The sequence below is a fragment of the Ovis canadensis genome, chromosome 16 (genome assembly GCF_042477335.2).
Source record: "Ovis canadensis isolate MfBH-ARS-UI-01 breed Bighorn chromosome 16, ARS-UI_OviCan_v2, whole genome shotgun sequence".
Classification (NCBI taxonomy): Eukaryota; Metazoa; Chordata; class Mammalia; order Artiodactyla; family Bovidae; genus Ovis; species Ovis canadensis.
Window position 1 is genome coordinate 24,861,180 of NC_091260.1, and position 11,517 is coordinate 24,872,696.

An 11,517-nucleotide genomic window follows, 5' to 3' on the forward strand; every position below is an offset into this window, starting at 1 on the left:
GTCATTGGTTGCCCTGCGGTTGTCCTCACGCACTGCTCATCGCTGTGATGGTGCTCGTGTTGAGGTCAGTGTTACTGCTGGAAGCTCATCACCGGTCATCTCCCCCATCTGCTCACCGACTCTGTCACCACTGACTTTGATGTCTTGTCCTCAGCCCTGGGCCTTTGCAATTGTACTTTCCCATCCTTGTCCTTGAGGGGCTATCTCCCTCAGGTTCAGTTTCTGCTTGAACATCACAACCCTAAAAAGACTTTCCCTGACCACCTCATCAATCCAATCTTCTCCTTCCAATCCATTCCCCTCCATCTCCACACATTCTATTACCCTAACCCTGTCTAGTTTCCCTTAATCACTTTTAAATATCTTAAAACTATATGAATGCTTATTTAGTCATTTTGATACATCTGTCTCTGTCTGCAACTAAAATGTAGAATCAGTAGAGGCATGGACCTTTTCTCTTCTTTACTGATGTCTGGTGCCAAGACAGTGCTTGATACACGGTGGAGGGGGAAGGCAACAAATATTGGTTAACTGAACGAATGAGTGGATGATGAGAAGAAAATGCAGTTAACTGGCTTGTTCTCCACCATTCCATTAGGCAGAGAGGCGGATGTGACTGAACCCAGGTCTTTGGATTTCAAATTCCACGCTATTTCCTGTACACAAGGTTGCCTCTATTACAAAACTTACATTTGGCTTCAGTGTTTATTAAAGGGGAAAATAAACTAATCTACATAGGAATCCTAAGGCCATTGTCACCACTCTTATAATTTGGAAACACTCTGATGAATTATTATCAGGCGTTTTATTTTTAACCCTCCTAAAGCTAAACACAGTACTTTCCCGAAGAGAATGCAAAGCTATACATCCAAGACAATAGTTTGTAGCAGAGTGGGAGCAAAGAAGCCTCAATGAATTTGAGATGTTTCCAATTAGCTCCCAAAAATGAGTGATACAAAAGGACTCCCAGAGGTTGCATATTGATTTCAAGTAAACAAATTACAATGCTGATTACACTATGCTGTTCAAATGGTCACCTTACATATAAGTGATAGAAACTTTCCTGAATCCCTGTGTCCTCTGACGGAAAAATCTCTCCCTTTGAGATCTGTGGGACTTGCTTTATACCATTTGTAGGACCCCCATCATAAGATCTACACATGTAAAAGATTACGCATATTCTAAAAACTTTATTATGTACTTAAACACATATTAAGCATTTATATCCTTATCAAGTATTTTTCAGATATAGAAGTGATATATGGTCATCATATAAAATTTGGAAAATAAAACTCCTAAATGAGAAAATTATCCATATTTTACAGATGAACTGTGGAATCACTGAGCCAAGTTCAACAAAGAAAAATTCTGCTCAAATTGTATTTGATATTTCTTTTCATGTTTATACTTCATGAAGCTTACAAATTGTGAATAACTGTCATTTTTATAATATTCAGTTTTCAATTATATAAGCATGATGCATACTTCCGTTTGATTATGTGTAAATTATTTATGTATTTGTTTATGTCTCTGCTGGGTCTTCCTCGCTGCCCTGGCTTTTCTCTAGTTGCGGCAAGGGGGGCTACCCTTTGTCGTGGTGCATGGGCTTCTCATTGTGGGGGCTTCTCGCTGTGGAGCACAGGCTCCAGAAAACACAGGCTCCAGGGAGCACAGGCTCCAGAGAACACAGGCTCCAGGGAGCACAGGCTCCAGAGAACACAGGCTCCAGGGAGCACAGGCTCCAGAGAACACAGGCTCCAGAGAACACAGGCTCCAGGGAGCACAGGCTCCAGAGAACACAGGCCCCAGTTGCTGTCCATGGGCTCCATATCTGTGGCTTTCAGGCTCTGGAGCACAGGCTCAATAGTCATGGCTCACAGACTTAGCTGTCCTGTGACATGTGGGATCTTCCCGGACCAGGGATAGAACCCGTGTTGCCTGCATTGACAGACAGGTTCTTTACCACTGAGCCACCAGAGAAACCCCCATTTATTTAGTTTTAAACACATAATCTCAGTATATATAGATGCATTATAGATACATATTATACCTACATTATACACACAGAAATTTTCAAACATATGTAGGACTTAAAGAAGAAAACTTCAAAACTTTATTGAAATATATAAACAGGACCTGACTGTATATCTGAATAATATATTTATTGAATATATAGAAATATATGCATATATATTTTGAATAATATATGGATCACCTTGCATATTTTTTATAATGTTTTTTGAAATTGAAAACAAGTTTTAATAGCTCCATTAAATTGTATCATGTGATTGTTACATACATTATTTATTGTCATACTGTGGGTTATTTAAGTAGGTTCCAAGTTTTTACTCTAAGCAATGTTGAAATGAACATCCTAATGCACAGATCACTGTACACCTCACTGATTATTTCCCCTGGGTTTTCAGTAGTGGATTTGTAAGATTGAAATCTATGAACTTCTCAAAGAATCTTGATAGTATAGTACCAAATTTTTTTCTATAAAGGTTGAATTAATTTACATGCCTTTGATATCTCAATTTAGTTTATGATTGCTCTCTTCTAGTATTTGCTAAATTTGTATGTAAACATGGTATCTCTGGTTTTAGTTCACATTTCTTTGAGTGATGAGGTTGATATTCGGGAAAAAAGTTCCTGAAATCTGACCTAATTCCAGGTTGTTTTAGGGAAATAGTAAATGGTGGGTTGAGAACTATTCAATAATTACTTTTGCGGGGCTCATTTGGAGCACATGCTGATTTCTGTGGTGTAAGTACTTCTACCATAGCATATTTCAAGCTGCTGGCATGATACGATTCAACATGGAGCTGGGAAGAGGTGTATTCAGTGGGTTCTAGCAAGTGGGGACTTCCCTGGTGGCCCAGAAGGTAAAGAACCTGCCTGCAGTGCAGGAGACCTGCATTTGATCCCTGGGTGGAGAAGATCCTCTAGAGAAGGGAATGGCCCACCCATTCCAATATTTTTGCCTGGAGAATCTCATGGACAGAGGAGCCTGGTGGGCTATGGTCCATTGTGGTCACAAAGAGTCAGACATGACTGAGCAAGTAACACAGAAAGTGGGGATGAGCTGGTACCAGCACATCACTGGAGTGTGGTTTTATGTTTAAATAACGTTTGGAGCTGTGGTCAGGTTTGGGTTCCCAGTCTCAATGTGTTACCAACTTTGTGATCTTGGGTATGCATATCATACACAGGGTTTTATTTGCAGATGTAATAATCCAAGTATTTAACATAGTTTCTAGCCCAATGTAATAAACACATAGTAAAAACATAATAAAAATATTAAAAAATAAAAAAAACACATAATAAAAAAATATAATTTTTATATATAGCTCTAGTAATGTTTGTTTTTTCTTTTGTTGAATCATCTGTTCCTATTCTTTGACCATTTATCTTTCAGGTTATCACTGTTTTTCTTATTGATTTACCAACATTTTACGTATTATAGAGTATCAACCAATTTACATATTAACCAATATGTGGATATTAGCCATTAGGAATACTTTGGGATTCTTTTAAATTTTTTGCTTCTTAATTGAATATATGCTTTTAGACAATTATAAATTAAAAATAATGTTTAGATATGTTTGTGATTACTTCTATTGTATTTATTCTTAGAAAACACCTTATATCACACAATCACACATGCCATTTATATGTTTTAAAAAATTCTCCTCTAGGCATTTTTCTGATTTTACTTAGTACATTTAGCTGTTTAAATCTCTTAGAATTGTTTTGGTATATGATATGGGTGAGAAACTAATATTTAAGTATATAACCTGCTAGCTGTATATGTACTGTGAAGGATGTACTATGAACTTCTCTCTCATTACCTCACTTCCCTCATTTGTAATTAAAGATGACAGTATGGCCAACTTCATAATATGTTAGAGAGCTATTCTAAGTCCTAACATGTAAAGCGCAGGGAGCACTGTGTGATGCATTGTGAGTGCCAGACGGGGTTAGCTGTCTCCTCTTTCTCATCACTGTCATTATTATTATCAGCATCACCATCTTCTGTTTCATCTGTCCCATCCTTTCCTTATTGATTTTTTTTTCTCTTAAAGAAGATACTTTACTAGCAAAGCAAAACGAATAAGATGCTACCACTGCCAACAAATAAATTCTGACACACTTCTACTTGGGACCTGAGCCCAGCTTTACAACTGAAAACACGGCTGTGAGGGGCACCTGTGGGATTCAGTTGTCTCCTACAGGCAAGCTGTTGGAGAGGCAGTCTTGAGACTGCTTTCACCTTGCAATTCATTATACACAGAAATAAGCTGCTCCATGACACTGTCCTTCCCAAGTCTACCCCTGAAGCTGGAGCTTTGGACTTGTTTGTCCTGGACACTGTATGGGTGATTCTACAAAGAACAAATAGAACTGAAGGGTCATAGTCTGGTCCTGTTCAGAAACCTGAAACTTCTCTGGGAAATTTATTCTAAATAGAGAGAGAGGCCATTCACTGCCTGCTGCTACTGCTGCTAAATCGCTTCAGTCGTGTCTGACTCTGTGCAACCCCATAGACGGCAGCCCACCAGGGTCTCCCGTCCCTGGGATTCTCCAGGCAAGAACACTGGAGTGGCTTGCCATTTCCTTCTCCGATGCATGAAAGTGAAAAGAAAGTGAAGTCACTCAGTCGTGTCCGACTCTTAGCGACCCCATGGACTGCAGCCCACCAGGCTCCTCCGTCCATGGGATTTTCCAGGCAAGAGTACTGGAATGGGGTGCCATTGCCTTCTCCATTCACTGCCTAACAGACACCTAAGTACTGATTGTCAGGACCAAGCTAAGCTGTGACAGAAAGACTTCTGTCTCTGCCTCAAGTTTTCCATCTGCAAACTGGAAACTAAGTATGCTGCTCCACATTTCAATACAATTTATTGTAGGGGCATTTAGTCAGTTTTTACTGTGGATAAATAAATATCTTGTATGATTATTTGCACTAAGATAGACATGGCTGATACAAAATTTTGGCTCAAAGTTCAAAGAGCCAAAGACTCTTTGAGAAGACTGTTGTTTGTCCACTGCACAATTAAAGAAGTGGATGGTGGTGGGGGGTGGTGGTTCAGCAAAGATTAAGGCAAAGGGACAATAGCAATAAAGCCTGGCTCTGCTTAGAACAGTTGTACATACGTGCTCAGGCTACAGACCATGGGGTTTCCCAGGAGAGAATGCTGGAGTGGGTTGCCATTTCCTTCTCTAGGGGATCTTCCTGACCCAGGGATTGAACCAATGTCTCCTGAATATCCTGCATTGGCAGGCAGATTCTTTATTTCTGTGCCACCTGGGAAGCCCAGAACAGTTGTATATCATCCCCAAAACAATTTCTTGGTTTTATACAGTGAACTTTTCATCACAATGTGACATGTTACTATGTCAATGAGATTGTGTGTGTGTGTGTGTGTGTGTGTGTGTATACTTTCCACTACACAACTTTGAACAATACATCAAACTTGGTGGCCATAATCTGTTGAATATTGCTTTAATTAATCATTTTACTTCCCTGTTAATAGCCCTTTAGTCAATTGGGAATCAGTGAATTGCTCCTCCTTCCAGGGAAGATTTTCTAGGAGCACTTGCTTTATACTGGGTTAGTGGACATATAAGCAGAAGAAAAGCCTTCACGGGGAGGTGTGGCCGTACTCTGGGAAGTGTAGGGAGCTCCTATAATGTGGCTCAATTTTAACTTTTCTGAGAAAGTTTTTATTTCATTCACTTTGGAAGGATAATTTCTCAGGATATAGAATTCTAGACTGGTGGGTTTTTTCTCAACACTGTAAGCATCTTATACTATTGTTTTCTGGCTTACAGGCTGAGTAGAGGTGGATGTAATTCTTACCTTTGCTCTTTGACTGGTGTGTCTTTTCGCCTCTCTGGCTTCTTTCAGTATTTTCTTCTAGCTTTGATTTGCTTCAGTTTGAAAATGAGATGCCTAGATGTAGTGGGGTTTTTGTTTTTGTTTTTTGTTTTTTTGCATTTATCCTGTTTAGGGTTCTATGAGTTTCTTGCAGCTGTGGTTTGGTGTCTGACATGAATTTGGGAAAATTCTCAAAAAATAAGATACAAGCATGGTTCTGAAGCAGCTAATAAAATTGGTCTCCACTTAAATTTCAAAAATATTTTTTAGTTATTTTTGAGTATTTGGTTTCACTTTCAGGTGAAGTTAGAATAATCTTATATTTAAAAAAGAACACCTTATTTGAAGTTTAATTGAAATATTAACTTGTAGAGATGGAAAATAATATAGTATCCATCTTGGAAAAAAGAGTGTGTGTGTGTGTATGTATATATACATCATCAATTAATGTTTTATCATGTGTGTAAATACATATACTAATTAATAGGAATATATATAAAAAGATATTAAAGGACTATATATATATTTAAGAATATGTATCTATTAGTATGTACATATTTATATGCAAATTTGTATGCTTTCTTCATCTCTAGACTGCAAGTTCCTTGAAAACATAAACTCTATTTCTTTTGTAATGTGTTGGCCCTGGCCAAGTGCCTTTTATATTTTGAGCAAATCAATCTAGGTTCACTTTTCACATGGAGGGAACAGGTTAGACAATGCCTCCCATACTCTTTCCAAGAAATGGATGGAAAATAATTACACCTGAAATTTATTTTTTTCTTTTCTCCGTTATATCCAGATTTGAAGGGATGCTACTGATGAGGCGGGGGTAGAATATAAGGGAAATGGTATAGGACATCTTTTGTTTCATGCACTCAAAGACAGCAGATTCTACAAACTAAGAATTATGTCTCAATATCTTAAGAAAAATTTCTTTATCCTTGGTACATGATAGGATTCTTTTTCACCAGAAAGGGATATAAAGAAACGGAGAAATCAGTAATTTAACTGTGGCCAGATAGTGACTCATTGCAACTAGGGGGATAATAAACAAATGATGAAATTCTCAAATTGATTTGCTTAATGTGAGAGCTTTAAACTCAGTCTTTGGCTATGAGTTAAGGTGAAGAATAAATGACACAATTGTTCAGTGGATATGATCAGTGTAGGCTATGCAGAGTACATCACACGAAATGCCAGGCTGGATGAAGCACAAGCTGGAATCAAGATTGCTGGGAGAAATATCAATAACCTCAGATATGCAGATGACACCACCTTTATGGCAGAAAGTGAAGAAGAACCAAGGGCCTCTTGATGAAAGTGAAAGAAGAGGAGGGTGGAAAAGTTGGTTTAAAACTCAACATTCAAAAACGAAGATCATGGCATCTGGTCCCATCACTTCATGGCAAATAGATGGGGAAACAATGGAAACAGTGACAGACTTTATTTTCTTGGGCTCCAAAATCAATGCAGATGGTGACTGCAGCCATGAAATTAAAAGACATTTACTCCTTGGAAGAAAAGTTATGACCAACCTAGACAGCATATTAAAAAGCAGAGATATTAAGGTCCATCTAATCAAAGCTATGGTTTTTCCAGTAGTCATCTATGGATGTGAGAACTGAACCATAAGAAAGCTAAGCATTGAAGAATTGATGCTTTTGAACTGTGGTGTTGGAGAAGACTCTTGAGAGTCCCTTGGGCTGCAAGGAGATCCAACCAGTCCATCCTAAAGGAAAACAGTCCTGAATATTCATTGGAAGGACTGATGCGGAAGCTGAAACTCCAATATTTTGGCCACCTGATGTGAAGAACTGACCCAGTGGAAAAGACCCTGATGCTGGGAAAGACTGAAGGCAGGAGGAGTAGGAGATGACAGAGGATGAGATGGTTGGATGGCATCACCAACTTGATGGACATGAGTTTGAGCATGCTCTAGGAGTTGGTGATAGACAGAGAAGCCTGGCGTGCTGCAGTCCATGGAATCACATTCAGACTTGACTGAGCGACTGACTGAACTGACACTATGCATATGGATAATCCAGTCCAAAGAATTCTTTTCAATAGCAGTGATTTTTAAATTATGTAGAAATTTTGACACTTTAATAATTTTTCCTGATTATAATCTTAATTCTATTTTTCAGTTCACAACTTTATAAAATATATATAGTCTTTAAACCCTAATTATGTTTTATGATATGTAAATAATACCATAGATTAGCTATAATTATTGAAATTACATTATTTCTATATACAAATTAAAGATTTTTATTGTCACTTTAAAAACAACATGAATGCTTTAATTAAAAATATAATTAGAAAAATAAATATAAAATGAGGTAACTTTATATATGCATGCAAATGAGCCATATGCTTGTTTACTCATGAATAGACAAGTATGTTTATATAAAAAATTGTGTTCATTTAAATTTTCTCAGGTACATTAATTATATAAACATTTCTGGGAAGAAGATATAAAATATGAATATAAGGTGACATTGAATGCTTTTCTTATTTTAATTTTATTTTTACTTATAGTAAGAACTCATCACAGTTTATCATCTTAACCATTTCTAAATGTACAGTTCAGTAGTGGTAAGTATATTCAAATTGTTGTACAACCATTTTTCAGAATATTTTATCTTGCAAAACTGAAGTGCCATACCCATTAAGTAACAGCTTTCCATTTTCCCTTGCCTACAGCTTCTGGCAGCCACCATTCTATGCTCTCTTTCTATGAATCTGGCTACTCGAACACTTTGTACATTGCAGGTATGCAGTATTTGTTATTTTGTAATTGGCTTATATCACAGCATAATGTCCTTAATATTCATCTATGTTGGAGCACATGCCAAAACTGCCTTACTTTTTAATGATAAATCATATTCTACTGTAAATATATATCACATTCCATTTACCCACTTATCTGTCCATAAGTACCTGGAGTGCTTCTACCTCTTGGCTATTGTGAATAGTGCTGCTATAAACACAAGTATACAGGTATCGCTTTGAGATCTGGCTTTCTAATTCCCTTGGATATATCCCCAGAAGTGAAATTACTGAGTCATATGACAATTCCATTTTTAATTTTTTGAGGAACCACCATACTGTTTCCCAAAGCAGCTATACAATTTTACAATTCTACTAGCAATACACAAGTGTTCCAGTGTCTCCACATTCTCACCAGCACTTGCTACCTTCTGGCTGGTTTGTTTTATGTAATAGCCATCCTACTGAGTGTGAGGTAGGATCTCATGGTGGCTTTGATTTAGATTACCTTAATGATTAGTCATGAATATTTTTTCATGCCCTTATTGGCCATTTGTATATCCTCATTGCAGAAATATCTATACCAGTCCTTTGTCCATTTTCTAACCAGATTGTTTTATTGTTGCTGTTGAATTATAGGAGGTTTTTCTATATTCTGGATATTAACCCCTTATTAGCTAAATAATGTGCAAATACTTGCCATTTTCTAGGTTGCCTTTTTGTCCTGTTGACCGTGTCCTTTGATGCATAGACGTCTTTCATTTTGGTGTAGTCCAACTTGTGCTTTTACTTTTGTTGCCTCTGCTTTTTGTGTCATATCCAAGAAATTCTTGCTAAATCCAATGTCATGATGTTCCCCTATGTTTTCTTCCAAAGAGCTTTATATATTGAGTTATTTTTGTATATAGGGTAAGGTATGTGTTCAACTTCATTCTTGGGCTTCCCTGGTGGCTCAGATAGTAAAGAATCTGCCTGCAATGCAGAGATCTGGGTTCAATCACTGGGTCAAGAAGATTCCCCTGGCGAAAAGAATGGCTACCCACTCTGGTATTCTTGCCTGGAGAATCCCATGGACAGAGGAGCCTGATGGGCTACAGTTCATTGGGTCACAAAGAGTCAGACAGGAGTGAATGACTAACATCTTCACTTTTCATGCAATTTCCAAGCATCATTTGTTGAAGAGAGACTGCCCTTTCCTCCACTGGATGGTCTTAACACCCTTGTTAAAGATCATTTAGCCATACATGTGATGACTTATTTCCAGGCCCTCTATCTATTCCATCAGTCTAAATGTCTGCCTTTATATCAGTACCACAGTATATTGATTACTATAGCTTTTTGATAAGTTTTGAAATCAAGAGTCTGAGAGTTTCAATTTTGTTCTTTTTCAAGGTTGTTTTGGTAATGCTTTTCCTTTAAGCTTATTTGTCACTCTTCTATTTCTTTAAATTTCCTTTTCTTATATAGTTTCTTATATTTTCCCTTCCTTTTATAGTTTTTATATTACGGCCTCCTTCACACCTGGAAGAAAGATGGACTAAGACAGCCTAACTGAGGGACCCAAAAGTAGTTGTCTAAAGCAGGCAAGCCTTAACAGCATGTGGAATAAACCTCTAAAATCTTTCTAAGGAAGGAAGGGTGAGGCTAGATTAGACACTTGAAGCAGGAGTTATAAACCTATGTACCTGCCCTATCTGAGGTTCTCATTAGTCATCCAATTTTGAGCAAGCCACTTTACCTCTTTAGACATCAGTTTTCTCAAGAATCAAACTGAGAGGGGTGCTTGCTTCAACAGCACACATGCTAAAATTGAAAGGATGCAGAGAAGATTAGCATGGCCCCTGTGCAAGGATGACATGCAAATTCATGAAGTGTTCCATACTTCTGATGAACCTAGAGTCTGTTATAAAGAATGAAGTAAGTCAGAAAGAGGAAAAGCAACTTACAGATACTAACACATATGTATGAAATCTAGAAAGATGGTACTGATGTACCTATTTGCAGAGCAGCAGTGGGGACATAGACAGTGAACAAACTTACGGACAAGGCTGGCAGCAGGGGGGAGGAAGGAGAGGGTGGGATGTATGAAAGGGTAGCATGGAAACATACGCTACCATATGTAAAATACATAGCCAGTGGGAATTTGTTACATGGTTCAGAGAACTCAAACCAAGGCTCAGCAACAACATAGAAGGGTGGGATGGGGAGGGAGTGGGAGGGATGTTCAAGTGGGAGGTGACATGGGTAAACGTATGGCTGATTCATGTTTATGTTTGGTAGAAACCAGCACAATAGTGGGAGAAGGCAGTGGCACCCCACTCCAGTACTCTTGCCTGGAGAACTCCAGGGATGGGGGAGCCTGGTGGGCTGCAGTCCATGGCGTCGCAAAGAGTCGGACACGACTGAGCGACTTCCCTTTCACTTTTCACTTTCATGCATTGGAGAAGGAAATGGCAACCCACTCCAGTACTCTTGCCTGGAGAACTCCAGGGATGGGGGAGCCTGGTGGGCTGCCGTCTATGGGGTCGCACAGAGTCAGACGTGACTGAAGCGACTTAGCAGCACAATAGTGTAAGGCAATTATCCTTCAATTAAAAATTAATAAATTTTTTAAAAAGGAGGGGGAAGTTTTCTAAACTCTAGAAGTCTACCATTCCATAGGAAGATCAGATATAGGAACTGAATCTTAGTTCAGGCAATACAAACCCTAGGAGCTGGTAGTCTGTTTTTGTCTTCTCTCTATTCCTTTTCTTTTCAGTTATATTTCCTTTCTGACTCCCCATTCCTTTCCTTTCCTTTCTGGAAAATTCTTTTTCCTTTATTTTGTCATTTTATTTTCCTTTCCTTTCTGGAAAATTATTTTT

At 38.2% G+C, this 11,517-nt stretch overlaps 1 non-coding gene across 1 annotated transcript; it reads left to right on the plus strand.

The window, feature by feature from the left end:
- The first annotated feature begins 10,432 nt into the window (after positions 1 to 10,432).
- On the plus strand, positions 10,433 to 10,539 carry LOC138422057 (U6 spliceosomal RNA). Its single transcript, XR_011249728.1, has one exon. It is a non-coding gene; the product is annotated as a U6 spliceosomal RNA (small nuclear RNA).
- The last annotated feature ends 978 nt before the right edge of the window (positions 10,540 to 11,517 follow it).